Raw genomic sequence first — 18,857 nt, 5'->3', positions numbered from 1 at the left:
GATTTAAAGAATTCATTTTCACTCAGGGTGTGTTGTATTCATACTTCATCATGCTGTGAAATGTCTCTTGTGTTGCATGTTTTAAACTATAGAAGCATACTGTAGACTCCTTTGTTTCTACCTACCCTTGAGAGAAAATTGGACAGATTAAACTCTTGGTTCTCTGAAGGAAGGTACATTCATTTGTTTATTTATTTATTTATTTATTGGCTTTGGCATGTGACAGTCATTTCAGATTTATAGTCTAAAGAAAGCTCCAACTCAACAACTGGGGAAAACCTTGAATAGGGAGAGCCTCTGTGAGGTTCCCTACAGAACAGGAGATGTTTTCTCTGTGAATCTGGGAAATCCCGTCAAAGGAAAATGAACTTCAAGCTGTACTATCTCATCAGAGCAAGCACTGGGACATGGGCTCTTGGTATTCATCTCCTGTCGCCATCTGAGCTCCCTGTAGGGTTTCCTGTATGGTGAACTGGGTCCTATATTATGCAGATTGCATTCTATTGTCACAGGAGATAAATGTGCACCTTCCTGATCTGGAGATGCTCCCGGAATTAACAGCCCCTTCTCCTAAACCTACTTCCAAAGTGATAGTCCAGATAAAATGTTATATTCCTAACGTATCTGGGTTTTTTGGCAAGAGGTAAACCAATCAATTGATTTAAACATCTGGTCTAGTTGTCTCCCTCCCTTCAGAGTCCCCTTCTAGGCAATTTTTGTGATACTTTAGAGATCATTAGAATTTTCCTAAATCTGATAATACTTGTACCTATGAAAATAGAAATCAGTATAGTATGTGAATGTATTTTAAGTGATTCTTTTATAATTTTCCTATTTAAAGAGAAACTCTAATCTATTTTCTATGGTATGAAACTTTTAAAAAGGCTCTGTTATATGATCCCAGAAAGGGTGGTATATATACTTGCTGAAGTGCTTTGAAATAAAAATAAAATTATTAGAATGCTAGAGTGAAAACTGCAGTCTAATTGGAATATCCATTCATAAGATTAGAAAATCAAACCCATTACAATCAAAGGGATGTTGTTGGAAAAAATAATAACAATCCTAGTATTTGCTCAGGGCCCTAGTTAATATGCTTTGTTCTTATTGGAATAACCTTTACTATTATGAAGAACCGAAGCAAAGGATATTTTTCCAGACTTGTTTCATAAAATGATCAGCTATTTAGGTGAAAAGTAATGAACATCTCAGAGTGTGTAAGTAGAAGTCCACGAACATGGTTAGTGAAGGAACCTCACCTCAGATCTAGGTATAAGAAGAGAAAAGAAGAAAAATGGTGGTTTTCTTTAGAAAAATGATAATAGTGGAAATGGTTGGTTTGAGGAGAAACAATTGTAGTTGTTCAAGTACTAAACATTATTCTATGGTTCTTATCTATATTATTGAATATAAAAAGATCTTTAATGGATTTGAATTTGAACATTCAATCATTAATAAGTGTTTTGAGTGAATATTTATTATTCATGATTAGCATGGCAAAATTATTTGGATATTATATAGTTTATCTTCTGACAGGTATTTCACCTACATAAAATATGGAGGAAAAAACCACAATATTTTTCCCTTTTAGAAAATGCATCGATTATTGGAGCCTGCTCAAGTAAGGTGTTATTTAAGGAGTATAAATTTACTATAAATGATTATTCATTCTCTAAGGAATGATAAGAATAACAACAGCAATAATAATAGCTGGCACTTATATAGTACTCAAAAGTTTTCAAAGATTTGTATGTTTTCTTATTTAATCCTTACAGCAACCATGTGAGAACAGTTATGCTTGCTATTAGTTATCACCAAGGTCATAATGACAGATTGGATAAAGATCCAAAGAGTTTAAAATACAAGTTTTATTTTTAAATGATTTTCAAAACAACTAAAATGTTCCCTACAATGTTAGTTATTATCCTTATTTATAGGAGAAGAAACAAAGGCAGTGTGATGTTAAATAACTTGCCATAGGTTATAAACTAGTCTTTTAAACAAGATTCAGACTCAAGTTTTCCTTACTCCTAGTCTAGCATTCTTTCTACTGTATTTCCTTGTTACTTTCCAAAATCAGAATATTTGAAAATATAAATGTTTGAAAATGGGCCATATTTTTGAGATGTGAAAATAGACATTGAAGACTTAGAATATTTCAGTGATAAACATAATAATTTGATAATTTAGTGTTATTAATCATTTAATAAGCATTTGCTATGTGTCAAGCTCCATGATAAAGTGTGAGAATACAAAAAGGGCAAAAATAAGACTAATCGGTAAAACTGTGGATAGGCAAAAGAAAAATGACCATGGAGACTCACAGGCAAAGATCCACTTATTTTACTTCAGGATATATTTCTTTTTCAGATATCAAAAAGTAAGCTGGACAAGTGTAAAATAATGACACCCACGGGGACATAAAAGTATCCTTATAGGGATGTAGATGATCATAATGGCAATGTTGGAGATGACTGCTCCCTATGGAAATCTTTTTCCTCAAAATGACAGCAGTCATTTTTGTCATGGGCATAATGTTTCTAGGGTGGTTGTTAGTGATGTATCTCAAGAGGTTTTAATGTTGGTTATAAACAGTTTGCTACAGGCTAAAACATATTCTGTGCAATCTCAGAACTGAAGCTCAAAAAAAGAAAGTTTAGATGAAACTCCAGAAAGTTTAAAGTACAAGCTTTATTTTTAAAAGTCCTTCTGTTTAAAATCAACTAAAATGCTGTCTACAGTATGGTAAGGTTGTCATATATGTCTTTTGTCCAGATTCTTATGGTAAGTCAAGGCAGCAAGCATTTTTAAGCACCTACTGTATGATAGGTACTATTACTAAGTAATTGGTATATAGAGAAAAACAAAACAAAAGGAAAAAAAACCCTAAAAAATGTGAAAAATGTCTATTTCTAATACAAGTGTTCTTAGAAAGGGATCTTGGTGCTTTAAGTAGGTTTTGGAGAGAAGAGTGTTCAGAATTTAGGTAAAAATATGCCAGCTTTAAGTGAAACTGACAGAGAAACAAGAAAGTACCTGGATGGATAATTGTGAAATCTTCCAACAGAAACATTTTATCTTATGTCTCTTTTGCCAATAAATAGAAGAAATTTATAAACTTTATAATGATACCTTTTGTTACTCTGACAGATTTTCACACCTCAAAAGGATATTTTAATAAATTGGGTGCAGCTGGGTAGCTCAGTGCATTGAGAGTCAGGTCTAGAGACGGGAGGTCCTTGGTTCAAATCTGGACACAGACACTTCCTAGGTGTGTGACTCTGGGCAAGTCACTTAACCCTTACTGCTTAGCCTTTACTAGTCTTCTGGCTTGGAAGCAATACATAATATTGATTCTAAGATGGAAGGAAAGGTTTAAAATAAATAAATAAATAATTGATTGGGCCATTTTTTCATTACTCATGTACAAAACGTTGTAAATGTTGAAGGTGTGGACATTCTACTCAAACCTGCTTGTCATCTACATTTTTCCACAGGATGTAGAACAAGTTCAGATGGGGGGAAACTTGTATGCAGTGAAAACTATTTTTGTGAAGAAACATCCACCTACTCAGTTTATGTATTTCTCCCCCCTAGTAGATGTTTTGGTGAAGTAGTTTGCTAGGACACAGGGATGGCATGCTATTTTCGCTTTTTTGTTTCACTCTCTAAGAAAACTGAAAGTAGCCTTGAGGTGATTGCTTGCTTTGTGTATGTGCAAGTGTAACATTCTTGTACAATAATGAACTCACTTTAAACAGCAAAATGTCCCTAAAGGATCATGTGGTTCCTTACCTGCTGCTTTAGTAAATTTATTTTAGATGAAAAGCTATACATTCAATCGCACAAGGGCCCAATCTCCATTAGGAAATTCCCTAATACTTATGGAGAGATGGGATCCTGTATAAATTAGCATGATGTCTCTCTCTAGTTCTGTTGTTCAAACATTTCAGTTGTTTCTGAGTCTTGGGGACCTCATTTGAAGTTTTCTTGGCAAAGATACTAGAATGGTTTCGCATTTCCTACTCCAGCTCAATTTACAAATGAGCAACTAAGGCAGACAGGATTAACTGACTTGCCCAAGCTTTCACAGCTAGTAAGTGTCTGAGTCCACATATAAACTCAAGAAGAGTCTTGCTAACTTCAGGCTCAGTACTCTCTCCACTGTGCCACTTCACTTCTCCTTTCTCACTAGTTAACTCTTGACGTAGTTAAGGCAGTAGTAACTAGAAATGTTTGGGAAAATACAGCAGATCATATCTGTACTACTCCTTGGTCAATCAGTCAAGGAATAGACAGGTCCCAGGGGAGGAAGTTGAGGAAAAATCAGACCTTTCTCACAATTTACTTCAGTTCTTGAGCAGGTAGTAGACTGATGTGCTAACCTAAGTCTTAACTTTGAAATGCTTGTAGAATGAATGAAACCTCCTCAGTATTTTCCTTCTTTTTCACAGTTCAGCCATAATTTCATCTCTCTCATTTCACTGAATGCCCTGGGCCTTCCAATTCTTTGCTCAGCTCTGGCCTTTCATATCTGCTTTTAGACTCTATGACTGTCTCTAAATTAAAACTAAGATAACTCCTCCACTTATGCAGATTCATTAGGGAGGAATCAATTCTTTCATGCAATGGCTTTGATTCAAGGAGGAGGACCAATGAGATTTTCTGCAGGTTCTCGTTGATTGGTTCGATCTTAAGTAATAAAAAGGGACTTACTTTTCAATGTGTGAGATAATCAATGGTTCCCCACTTATACACTCCAGGCTATTTTTTTTTTAAGATTTGTTACCCTTAGCACATCTGTTGGAGTATATTTGGCAAAGTTTGTAAACCCAATCCTAGATACATCTTTAGTGATCTGGAGCAGTTCTATATTTTCCTTTATGAATATCTTCCCCCAGTGCCATAAAGTAAAGAATATTGCAAAAAATGTGTAGCACAGTTTGTAATCAAATCCCAGAATTAAAATTATTCTTTCTCTAGAAGATTTTAATTTTCAAAGTGGAAAAATCTTTCCTCTGGCTTTGATCCTAAGATAGCTTTTCCTCTTCTTGAGCTAGCAAGAAATACAACTTTCAGGATCTTTGTTGACTTGGGCTCCCATTTGCTTGACAGTTAGTTCAAGAATGTTAGAATAAATGTTTAATTTGTTTGATAATAGCATGTATTATTCATACACAATTAACCAAATGGTCTATAGAAAGCAAACTACAAAATAAGCATAGTTTAAAAATACATGTTATATAACATTTACACGATACAAAATCCTGACAGAAAAGATAAATAATAAAACAGAGTATGCCTTACCCAAATTGCATCAAAAAGTCATTGAGGTCTCCCCGGGATTACACCTAGAATGCTGAGAGCAAGATAGAACAATGATCTGGAACCTGAGATTCATTTCTAAGAAAGGAGGTTGGGATAAGACTACACAAACATGTATTATTAACTATTCACTGTGCTCTAGGCAGGTACCATTGTGATATTTTGTATTATTCCCTATTTAAAGTTTCTCAGGTGTAGTTTAAAGCTTTCAACACAGAGATAGAATAATGAATGTGGGTTCCATTAGTAAAAGGGAAACTTTCAAAGGTACAGTGGTGCCACAAAAAGGTTCATATTTATATACCTTTATTTTCTTACTATAACTATTTCTCACAATAACTCTGTTTTATTTTTTATTGACAAAGAAACTAAAGAATTTAGATTAAGTGAATAGCTCAAGGTAATACAGTTTGTTAAATAACTGAGCCAAAGCCTGGATCTATCTTATTTGCTTAGAATGTTTTCCCTTTTCATCTCTGCCTCTTTATCTCCCTGGCTTTTTAAGTCCCAGCTAAAATTCCATCTTCTCTGAGAAGCCTTTCTTATTCTCCTCTTAATTTTTGTTGTTGTTCAGGCATTCAATTATGTCTTACTCTTTCTGATCTCATGGACCATAGTACACTAGTGCCTTCCATGGAGTTTTCTTGGCAAAGATTCTGGAGTTGTTTGTCATTTTCTTCTCTAGGGGGTTAAGGCAAAGAGAGTATATGACTTGCCCAGAGTCAAAGACCCCATAATTATCTGAGGCTAGACTTTAACACAAATCTTCATTCCATGCTCTAATTTGTCTCTTAAGGATCTCTCTCTCTCTCTCTCTCTCTCTCTCTCTCTCTCTCTCTCTCTCTCTCTCTCTCTCTCTCTCTCTCTCTCTCTCTCTCTCTCTCTCTCTCTCTCTCTCTCTCTCTCTCTCTGTCTCTCTCTCTCTCTCTCTCACACACACACACACATCTGTCTTTCTATCTTTACCCATCTATCTATCTATCTATCTATCTATCTATCTGTCTGTCTGTCTGTCTGTCTGTCTGTCTGTCTGTCTGTCTTGTTTTCATTGTCTTCCCCATTAGACTTTGAGCTCCTTGAAAATAGAGACTAACATTTTGCCTTTCTTTGCATCCTGAGTGCTTAGTTCAGTGTCTGGCAAATTATAGGTGTTTAATAAATACTTTTTTCGCTTATGGAATGACTAAATGTTCCATGTCATCTCTCCCAAAATGGAATCAGAGATCCTAAGGAAAGAGAAATAACTAACTCGTAGATCAACAACTATCTAAAAAACACCTATTTAAAATAATTGCAAAGTATTTTGGGCCTTTAAGTCTGCATCCTGAACACTTAATCTTTCACTGGAAAGGAGGGATTGTGTGGTGGAGTGGAAAGACTACCTAATTAAAATCAAATAACCTTATAATATTATTATAATATTAACATTATAGAATTGCCAAACATCAGTTGGTACAAGCATTTATTATGTTTTTATTTGAATTTTTAAAATATGTTCTCTATTTTCTTTGCCATATGAATTAAAAATGTCCTGTGTCAATTATTGTAGTTGATCCTTGATGCATTTTTAAAATATTATAATTCTGGTACTTTTAATTAAGTAGGTATTCTAAATTTCTCTTACCTCTTGGTTATGACATCATTCAGTGGATTTTTAATAATATGAAGTTTATTTAAGAAAAAATGAAGCTGAATATTGCTTAAGGACAATCTACCATTTTAAAAAGATTTATCCATGAAGACTATTATCTTCTGTCTTTTATCTCTACCAATCATGAAACAGAGAAATTATAATAGGCTTCAACTGTATATGGAAGGATGAAGTGGGATATAAGTATTGTTAAATTTGAGAGATATTAAGTTATTACCCTACAGGGGTCTACTGTAGCCAAATAAAGATCAATATAAGAATTTGAATGGACTTTGGGGACAAGTTTATTTTATGTGGCCGTAACTCAGCAACTCTGGAATAAGAGGAAAGGCAAAAAAGTTCTTAAGACAAAAAATTGGCTTCCTCTGAACCAGTTAGGAATTCTAAGGCACCAGTCAAGGGAAAGGAGTCTGGAGAGGATGGGTGTTTTTTGGAGGTTCACACCTCCAGAAAGGGCCAGGAACTAAGTCAGCCATTACACTCACCAAGGTGACTATCTAAAAGAAAAGCAATCTGAGGTATCCTGCTCCTCCAGGGCTCCAGTTCCACAGCCAAGTGTCTTCACTCCAAGTCTGAGTATCTGTCTTCCCTCCAGCTCCAAATAACTCTCTTCACTCCAAGCCAGAGTGAGTCTCTTCCAGTCCAACTCCAAGTGACTATTAATCAGTTCAACTCCAAGTGACTGATTATCTCTGTGTGTGTCTCTGTTTCCACTATTTAAAGACCTTTTCCTCTTGTGTCACCTCCCCTAAATTTCACATCTACCAATCACAGCAGATGCTTTTCTCCAGAACTGCCCACTCTTTCACAGGTGTGTCACAGACCTCCCACTCCCATTTTTGTGGTTAGTTCACACCTTTTTGAAGTTAGTTCATACCTTTTTGTGGTTTATAATGGGTAGATCTATTTTAAGTACTGGGTATACAATTTGAGAATTAAAATCTAAAAATAGACAGGGGATTACAATTTAATCTTCACAAAAAAGGAAGAGCTAAGTACCTTCATTGTTATAATCAGTGGAGAGCCAAATCCAATCTTCACAATACAATCCATTAATCAATTAAGTTTATTAACATTAAGCATTATTTATGTTTAATCTATTGTCTCTAAGTACAAATACAATGACTATAACAACCCCAATTTGTAAGCAACTTAAAATGCTAAATACTTTTCATGATATTTTTGACTAAAAAAAATGGCCAAAAAAATCTCATGTACAGGATAAGTAGGAAGTAATTAAAAGAGGCAGCACTAGAATTAGAAGGCACTGAGAAAAGGATGGTAATCCCCTTAAAAATAAGGAAGTTAGGAAAGGGGAGGGTTTTAAGTGAAAAGGAAAATAATTTCATTTTGGATATGTCAATTTTAAGAAGTCTCCTGGATATCCAGTTTGAGATGTCTGAAAGAGTGTTGGAGGGACAAGATTGGAGGTCAGTAGAGAGGTTAGGAAAGGATTGGTAGATTTGAGAATCATTATTATAAAAATGGTAATTAAATATAAGGGAATTGAAGTGATCACCAAGTAAAATAGTATACAGAGAGGAGAGGAAAGGAGAGGAGAGGAGTTGGGCCAGAACTCTTTGGGGAACTTAGGATTTAAGGGGATTGTATAAAGATCTAACAAAGGAGACTAAGAAGTGTTTTATGATAGATAGTAGGAAAACTAGGAGGGAGGAAGGGAGAGAGAGAGAGATAGAGACAGAGACTAAAAAAACATTCAGAGGAGAAGGTAGTAAAGAGAAAATGGAGATTAAAGAAAATGAGAGATTGATAAAAGATCATTGGAATTTGAAATTAAAATATTGTTAATAACTTGTGGCAAACAGTGTTAAGTAACTTTCCCAGGTCAGAGCTACGATGTGTTTGAGGCTTATTAATAAATTTGGAGAGAGCAGTTTCAGTTGAGAGATTAGAAACTGGATTATAAAAGATTAAGAACAGAAAAGGAAAAGAGCCAATAGAGGCACCTATTGTAGGTAGTTTTTTTCAAGGAGTTTAGCTAGAAAAGGCAAAAGAGATACAGAATAGTAGTTAAAGGCAATGGTAAAGTCAAATGTATGAGATTCCATACAGCTACTTTGAGTCCTTAGTAAGTAAGAGCAGAGGAACTAAACAGTAAAAGTATTTCAGTGCTAAATTTAACAAGAGATACAGAGGAATAGGACAAGGAAATTGAGATCAGAAAACAGTTTAAAAGATGAAGTAACTAATGCTCTTTTATGTTGAGATTTGAGAGGAAGTAAAGTGAATTCAGAACAAAACTAATGAAATGAGAAAGTACAGGAGTGTTGAAGGATTGAGGCATCCAAATGAAAGTATAAAATAGATTTAGTAGGGTAAAGCATAATAAAAGGTTGAATGATAAAAGATTTTGAAGAGAGAGAAGAATGGCAGGATTTCTGATTCAAGAAGTGGAGTACTTATGGGTGATCATAAACATCTAGAAAGATGTTATGAGATTTAAGTATATAAAGAATGGGGATGTTAGGGAACAGCTATGCATAAGTAGGACAGGCATTAGGGAAGAGAGAGAGACGATGAGCTAGGAGACAAATTTCTTTTTTTTTTTTTAATATATTTTATTTGATCATTTCCAAGCATTATTCGTTAAAGACATAGATCATTTTCTTTTCCTCCCCCCCCCACCCCCCATAGCCGACGCGTAAGTCCACTGGGCATTAGATGTTTTCTTGATTTGAACCCATTGCTTTGTTGATAGTATTTGCATTAGAGTGTTCATTTAGAGTCTATCCTCTGTCATGTCCCCTCAACCTCTGTATTCAGGCAGTTGCTTTTTCTCGGTGTTTCCACTCCCATAGTTTATCCTTTGCTTATGAATGGTGTTTTTTTCTCCTGGGTCCCTGCAAGTTGTTCAGGGACATTACACCACCACCAATGGAGAAGTCCATTACGTTCGATGATACCACAATGTGTTTGTCTCTGTGTACAATGTTCTCCTGGTTCTGCTCCTCTCGCTCTGCATCACTAGGAGACAAATTTCTTAAGAAAGAAGGGAAAATAAATTCAGGAAAGGATTTGGGATATTACAACCACCATTTTTTTGGATCAGGCAGAATTTTTTTTACATTGGGAAATAAGTCTTCCCTTTCTTTTCTTTTCTTTATTTTTTGGGTGAATACAGGAACTTTTAAATTTAAAATATTTTTCCATGGTTACATGATTCATAATCCTCCCACACCTCTTTCCTCCTCCCTCCCAGAGCTGACAGGCAATTCCACTGGGCTATTTCCATATCATTGATATCTTTTAACATAACAACCCTAATTATATCCCTATCGAACTATATGATCAATCATATGTGGTTTTTTTCCTTGCATTTCTGCTCCCAAAGTTCTTTCTCTGGTTCTGGATAGTGTTATTTCTTATAAGTTCCTCTGGATTGTCCTGGATCATTGCATTGCTGCTAGTAGAAAAGTCTATGACATTTGATTGTGCCATAATGTATTAGTCTCTGTGTACAGTATTCCCCTGCTTCTGCTTTTTTCACTCTGCATCAATTCCTGGAGGACTTTCCAGTTCACCATAATATTCCATCACCATCAGGTATGACAATTTGTTCAGCCATTCCTTAATCAATGGAAATCCCCTCATTTTCCAATTTTTATTAGGCAGAAGTTTTTGAAAGAGTGATTTCAAAGAAAGAAAGATTTCTTAGTGATAAAGCTTGAAGAAGAATCTTTAATTGATAGTGAGGAACAGATATTCTGAATGCCCTTCCAGGACCAATATACTGGGATGTGTTAGAGAAAGTACCACCAATATTAAAAAGAATAGCTAAGGATGAAGGCTCATTAGAAGAAAACAGGTCTCAGTGATGGCCAGTAGATGAAAGAGTCCAAGGTGAAGGAAACTGTACACGATTGCCATTACAGGGAATTCTAGAGGACACAGTGAAAGGTATTAGAGTGTAATGGAGTGGAATTGAGGAGGGTAGAAGAGAAATGTAAGAATAGGAGGAGAAAACCAAGTACAGTTTGGGGCCAATAATTGATTGAAACACATTTTTTGATTGACACATTATACTGAATTCCTTGGAGATGATGAGGATAATTAATGATCATGAGATTAGATAGTGGGATATCATTATATGTGAAAAGTTTGAGTGAATACCTAAAGAAAAGATTCTTACATGGTTGACACTGTATGTGAAAATGTGTATATATAATTTTATGAGCTCTTTTGTGTGTATATATATCAAATACACACACACACACATATATATGTATATATATATATATATGCATATTTTTTCATCATGAAGAAAGAAAACACTGGCCAAAAAAATTCTAAGACAGAGAGCAGATGGGAACTGACATAATGGCTACTATATTCTAGCAACATTTAGTAAGTAGGTGAAATTCAGGGCAAACATTATGTTGCTTAATCTATATGTGGGAGGTTTCATGCTTGATGGCATCTGATACAATATAAGTAAATTGTAGTGTTGAGTTTTTGCCTTTCAGTTTCATTTTGTTTTTTTATAACAGTTGTGTTAAGCAGTATTATATCCAGTACTTAAAGTAATAAACTATTTTCCTCTTAGAAGATACCACCGATAAAAACAGATTTTTGGACATGACTATTTTAAAAAAATTTATTAAGGGATGGCCCTTTGGAGCATAATGGGATATAATGGAGGTGAAATGCAAAAATAATTGTAAGAGATATAAAAATAAGAAAACAATATTTTCAAAGACAAGGTTTTGAGAAACATTCAAATACTTAATATGGAATCTTTGTCCAGTAATTTAGTAATAGGTGTTCTACTGGAGTACTAATTACATCAATATTGACATGTTCCTATTAAAAGTGAAACCAGGATATATAAGGAAATTATACTAAATAGAATAATGACTCATGGGTTCTCTCTGAAAAAGCAAATGGAGTCATTAAAAGGATTTAATTTATTGTGGAATGAAAGAAAATAAGAAACACTTTCATGGGGCATCTGTTCTTCTTTTACTTGAGTATTACATATTCTGCCAAGCACATTGCCCAACTGCTCCATAAAATGGACATAATACAACTTCTAAGTAATTTTTGAGCCTTGTGCTTAGGTATTATGAATACTTTCTTCAAGAATTAAGGCAGTAGGAGCTGGATATGTTGAATACAAAATAATACAGGATACATACATATGCAGACAGAAAATATTTCTTAACATAAAGAAAATGAGTTATTTCCCATTTGAAAGTCATTTCCATATCAGCTGTCTGCATTCATTGCTTTGTCAAAGCAAATATCAAAATTAATATCAAATTAGGAAACAGAAACCAATGAGAAAATAAATCACACAAAACACCCCCAAAACTTCCATTTGACATACTCAAACTATTTAATCCTAAAATGAGAAACAGATAAACAGACACCATAGTAAATTATCACCAGTACTTATGAAAAATTATATCCTATAAAATACAATAAGTATATCTAGTAACACAATTAGTATATCTAAAAAAATCTTGAAGTAATTCTATCCAACATATCTTGATGTTCTGGTGAAATTGAGAGAGTTAGGAAGTACTTGTTTAGGAGAAAAATCTAATTCTGATTAAGAAGAAAAACTAATTCTCAAAACCCCATTGAGGAAGATGGTTAAAGATTATTAGTACACAAAAGGAAAAGAATTTTGGAGAAAATGAATTTTTACATATTTTTATGTTTGATTATTTATATATATTGCACCTGGAATCTGGAAGATCTCAGTGCATATTTGTCCTCCAATACTAATAGCAGTGTGATTCTTGACAAGTCAATTAACGTCGTGTTTTCCCCAGTTCTTTTATCTATAAAAAAGAGAATAAAACACACCTTTTGGTGTATTTGTCAGGATGCAATGAAATAAGCAGTTAGAAAGTTCCTTACAAATTTTAAAGTACGGGAGAAATGTTCACTATTACATGCACAGATATACACAGACACATGGAATCACAGATAATATCAAGAAAGCAATACTCAAGTAGACTTTTAAGGCCTATGCAAAGAGTTAACTACCAATAATTTAGTAACTCTTGAATGCCTCAGTTTAGGACATGGCAAGAAATTATCCTTTCATTCTTCAGAATAGTTCCATTTTATCCATATTTACTAAATCTGACTAAGAACTTGTAATCAAATGAAACAGGTATGTGGGGAAATGAGGTTCTATCTTTTGCTGAACTTCTAAACTAATGCTTTTCAAGAACTACAAATTCATTGGAACAACCTTTCAAAAAGCCACTTGATATGGGGGATTGATAATTCATTCCATGGCAGGAGAAGCATTTGCCAATTGTATTTATTTAATTAAATGGAGAGAACAGACCGTGATGAAAAGAAGAATGAAAAGTATTGCTAAACTGATAAAAATCCAAGAGTGTTCCAAAGGGCTATGTAATAGCTAAAAATATATGTCACGCCAAATCCTGTGCTGTCATTTAGTACATCTCGACAAAGCTCAGATGTGTTTGTTGGATTGCACTGTAAGACCATGGGGATTATCTTTTTTAAAAATCATTGTTCTCTTGCATACAAAAGGAGACTGGGGGATATACTTCCTTGTAACTTTTGTGTGTGAAGTTTTTGCTGCTATATGCAGAACATGAATACTTTTTTCAAATGCAGTAACATATTGCTAATTCAAATGCAAACTTATTTACAATCCCCTCTTCTAAAGACTCTAAATCTGTATCATGAGAGCAGAATTGAAGAGTTGACAGTTTTAAAAGTTCTTATTTTGAAGGAATAGCTTTGACCGATCATTACTATGGCAATTTATTTAGGATTCAGAGTATCACAGGCAATCTAAAGTTTTATTAAAATGTTGTACTTGGAGAGGCGGAGTCAAGATGGAGGCTTAGCAAGCAGCAAAAGTTCAGACCTCGTGGAAGACCCTTCCTTACCGATACAGACTGAATGCTCCTAGGGCACTGAAATTCAAGCTGAACAACAGGACAGAAGCGGGGAACCCTCCTTCTGGACTCAAATCAAAAGGCACACCCCCCAAAAACCGGAATCTAAGAATACTCAGGGCTAAGGGGAAGGCAGAGGGAAGGTCCAGGACCCCTCCCCCACAACCCAGAGGGCTGAGCCCCCAGAAGCAGCAGGAATCTCTGAGCGGGCAAAGGTGCTGGTTTGGAAGGGTCTACCTTGTGAGCAGTGGAGCGCTGGGCTCAGAGCATCCAGCTTGGAAAGCGGAGAGGAAGCCAGGGAGAGATGGGCCGTGGCTGGGTCCCTCCATCAGGCTCCAGTCTGGCCATTGCCTCAGGGCACATCCAGACCAATCCATTTCTACCTAATTCCATCAGAACTCCTCAGAGTTTATGGAGGCTGGCAAAGGCACTTGTGGACAGCAGAGAAGTAGCTGGAGAGAACTTGAGAGAGACTGGGTGGCCCAGTCTTCCAGGAGTCTTCAGAGCCTCAGAGCTTCATACCACATACAGCCCAACCCAGTTGAACTCAATCCAATCAAAAGCCTCCAGAGGACAGGGAAGCTAACATTCCTCCCTTAGAGACTGTACCAAGAGATCTGACAAAGCTCCATGAGGGGAGACTGACAGCCCCAAAACCAAAACAAAATGAGAGGAGCAAGAGCACAGCCAAATACGGGGAGCAAAGAAGGGGTAAACTCGAGCAAACAACAGAAAAAAAAAGAAGAAAGAAATTACAATAGACAGCTTCTGCACAGGTAATGAGCAAAGAGCAAATGAAACAGAGGGGGAGGGATCAGCAAAGGAAAAATCAGAAATCCCAGTGAATTGGATACAGGCTTTGGAAGAACTCAAAACGCAATTCAAAACACAATTAAGAGAGGCTGAAGACAATTGGGAAAAGAACTTAAAAACTAAGATAAGTCATCTGGAAACAGAAAATAGTGTCTTGAAAGCCAAAATAAACCAGCTGGAAAATGAGGCAAAGGAGATGAAAGATGAGGCAAAGCAGATGAAAGATGAGGTGAAGAAGATGAAAGATAACCTCCAAAGAAAATCCGACCAAAAGGAAAAGGATGACCAAAAAACTAAGGATGAAATCCAGTCTTTAAGAACCAGAATACAACAACAAGAATCAAGTGACGTCACAAGGCAGTAGGACACTATAAAACAAAACCAAAAGAATGAAAAAATTGAGGAAAATATGAAGCTTCTCATTCACAAAACAGAGGATTTAGAAAATCGTTCAAGGAGAGACAATTTAAGAATTATTGGTCTATCAGAAGACCATGATAAAAGAAAAAGCCTGGACATTATATTACAGGAAATTATTAAAGAAAACTTCCCTGAAATCCTTGAACAAGAGGGAAAAGTGGAGATTGATAGAATCCACAGATCACCTCCTGTACTTAATCCCCAACTGACAACACCCAGGAATGTTATAGCCAAATTCAAGAACTATCAGACCAAAGAAAAGATATTACAAGCTGCCAAGAAGAAGTCATTCAGATACCAAGGAACCACAGTGAGGATAACTCAGGATCTGGCTGCATCCATTCTGAAAAAAAGAAAGGAATGGAATACGATATTCTGGAAGGCAAGGGAACTAGGTCTACAACCAAGAATCAACTACCCAGCAAAACTGACTATATTCTTATAGGGGAAAGAATGGTCATTCAACAAAATAGAAGAAATCCAAGAATTCGTAAAGAAAAGACCAGACCTGAACAGAAAATTTGATGTCCAAGCACAGAACTCAAGAGAATCATCAAAAGGTAATTAAAAAAGAGGGGAAAAAAGAAAAAACAAAAAAAAATTTTTAAGAGACTCAATAAGTTAAAATGATATGTATCCCTATAAGAAAAGAGGTCATTGGTAACTCTTAAAAACTGTTGTTATTACCTGGGCAGCAAAAAGAAGTATATTTAGAGGGAACAGCAACAAACTGTATAGGATGAAAGGACAAGACATAAATAGGTATATAGATATATGCATGCAAAAATATATACATATAAGTATGCATATTTATATATATATATATAAATAACTAGAACTTTAAAATAGGTTAATATTAAAAGAAATGGAAAAAAAAACAAATGGGGGTAAATGTATATGTCATAAAGAAGCTCATGGTGGGAGGGGGGAGAACATCAATACACTGGAAGGGTAAAGAGGTCTGAGACAGGAAATACTAAACTTTTACGTGCTTTGAAAGTGACTCAAAGAGGGAAAAACAATCCAATCCATTGGGGGCAGAGAATAGATTTGCACCCTATAGAGGAGTAGAAGGGTAACAAACGGTCTGGTGGGGAGGGAAGCAGTACAAGAGAGGGAGGGACCTGGGGGGGTTAACTTTAGAAAAACTACAGGGAAAATAAGGGGGGGGGAATAAATAGGAAGGGGTGTAGAAAGGGAAGTAAAATAAGGGTGGGAACAAGGGGGACTGCTCCAAAGCATTAGTGTAGAAGGAAATAGTGAAAGAAGAAAAGGCAGGAAAAGGAGCCGAAATCAATATGCTGGGAAATACACAGCTAGTAATCATAACTCTGAATGTGAATGGAATGAACTCACCCATAAAATGCAAGTGAATAGCAGAGTGGATTAGGGTCCAAAACCCTACCATATGCTGTCTACAAGAAACACATATGAGAAAGTTAGACAGACATAGGGTGAAAGTAAGAGGGTGGAGCCAAATCTATTGGGCATCAACTGACAAAAAGAAGGCAGGAGTCTCAATCATGATATCCGACAAAGCCAAAGTAAAAATAAATCTAGTTAAAAGAGATAGGGAAGGTAATTACATCCTGATAAAAGGCAGTATAGATAGTGAGGAAATCTCTGTCCTCAACCTGTATGCACCAAATGGCATAGCATCCAAATTTCTAAAGGAGAAACTGGAGGAACTCAAGGACAAAACAGATAGAAAAACTATACTAGTGGGAAATCTGAACCTTCCTCTATCCGAACTAGATAAATCAAACCAAAAAATAAATAAGAAAGAAGTAAGAGAAGTGAATGAAATCTTAGAAAAATTAGAGTTAGTAGACATGTGGAGAAAAAAAAATAGGGACAAAAAGGAATATACCTTCTTTTCTGCAGCACATGGTACATTCACAAAAATTGACTATGTATTAGGGCATAAAAACATTGCAAACAAGTGCAAAAGAGCAGAAATAATAAATGCAACTTTTTCAGATCACAATGCAATGAAAATAATAATTAGTAAGGGAACATGTAGAAGTAAATCAAAAATTAATTGGAAATTAAACAATATGATTCTCCAAAACCAGTTAGTTAAAGAACAAATCATAGAAACAATTAATAACTTCATTGAAGAAAATGACAATGATGAGACATCCTTTCAAAACCTATGGGATGCAGCCAAAGCAGTCCTCAGGGGGAAATTTATATCCTTGAGTTCATATATTAACAAATAAGAAGGGCAGAGATCAATGAATTGGGCATGCAAATTAAAAAATTAGAAAGTGAACAAATTAAAAATCCTCAGATGAAGACTAAATTAGCGATCCTAAAACTCAAAGGAGAAATTAATAAAATTGAAAGTCAAAGAACTAGTGATTTAATAAATAAGACTAGAAGCTGGTACTTTGAAAAAACAAATAAAATAGACAAAGTACTAGTCAGTCTAATTAAAAAAAGGAAAGAAATAAACCAAATTGACAGTATCCAAGATGAAAAAGGAGACCTCACCTCTAATGAAGAGGAAATTAAGGCAATCATTAAAAACGACTATGCCCAATTATATGGCAACAAATATGGCAATCTAGGTGATATGGATGAATACTTACAAAAATATAAATTGCCTAGACTAAAAGAGGAAGAAATAAATTACCTTAACAAACCCATTTCAGAAAAAGAAATTGAACAAGCCATCAAATAACTCCCTAAGAAAAATCCCCAGGTCCAGATGGATTCAAAAATGAATTCTATCAAACATTCCAAGAACAACTAATCCCAATATTAAACAAACTATTTGACAGAATAGGCCAAGAAGGAGTTCTACCAAATTCATTCTATGACACAAACATGGTACTGATCCCAAAGCCAGGCAGGTCAAAAACAGAGAAAGAAAACTATAGACCAATTTCCCTAATGAATATAGATGCAAAAATCTTAAATAGGATACTAGCAAAAAGACTCCAGCAAGTTATCATAAGGGTCATCCACTATGGCCAGGCAGGATTCATACCAGGAATGCAAGGATGGTTCAATATTAGGAAAATCATCCACATTATTGACCATATTAATAAGCAAACTGACAAAAACCACATGATTATCTCAATGGATGCAGAAAAAGCCTTTGATAAAATACAACACCCATTCCTATTGAAAACACTAGAAAGTATAGGAATAGAAGGGCCTTTCCTAAAAATAATAAACAGTATATATCTAAAACCATCAGCAAACATCATCTGCAATGGGGATAAAGTAGAAGCCTTTCCAATAAGATCAGGAGTAAAACAAGGATGCCCATTATCACCTCTATTATTTAAGATTGTACTAGAAACACTAGCAGTAGCAATTAGAGAAGAAAAAGAAATTGAAGGTATTAAAAATGACAATGAGGAGACCAAGCTATCACTCTTTGCAGACGATATGATGGTTTACTTAAGGAATCCTAGAGAATCAACCAAAAAGTTACTCGAAATAATCAACAACTTTAGCAAAGTTGCAGGATACAAAATAAACCCACATAAGTCATCAGCATTTCTATATATCTCTAACCCATTTCAGCAGCAAGAATTAGAAAGAGAAATTCCATTTAAAATCACCCTAGACAATATAAAATACTTAGGAGTATATCTGCCGAGACAAACACAGGAACTATATGAATACAACTACAAAATACTTTCCACACAGCTAAAACTAGATCTAAACAATTGGAAAAACATTGATTGCTCATGGGTTGGACGAGCTAACATAATAAAAAT

The 18,857-nt window shown here is 35.1% G+C and overlaps 1 protein-coding gene across 3 annotated transcripts in view; it reads left to right on the top strand.

Moving 5' to 3' along the window:
• The window catches only part of FGF14 (fibroblast growth factor 14), an 861,172-nt gene that overhangs the window by 675,578 nt on the left and 166,737 nt on the right, over nt 1-18,857 (top strand). The gene's annotated exons all lie outside the window — the stretch shown is intronic.

The sequence above is a fragment of the Monodelphis domestica genome, chromosome 8 (assembly GCF_027887165.1).
Source record: "Monodelphis domestica isolate mMonDom1 chromosome 8, mMonDom1.pri, whole genome shotgun sequence".
NCBI classification, from domain to species: Eukaryota; Metazoa; Chordata; class Mammalia; order Didelphimorphia; family Didelphidae; genus Monodelphis; species Monodelphis domestica.
Note: the sequence above shows the minus strand (reverse complement) of the source record. Positions and strands in the feature narration are given on the sequence as shown.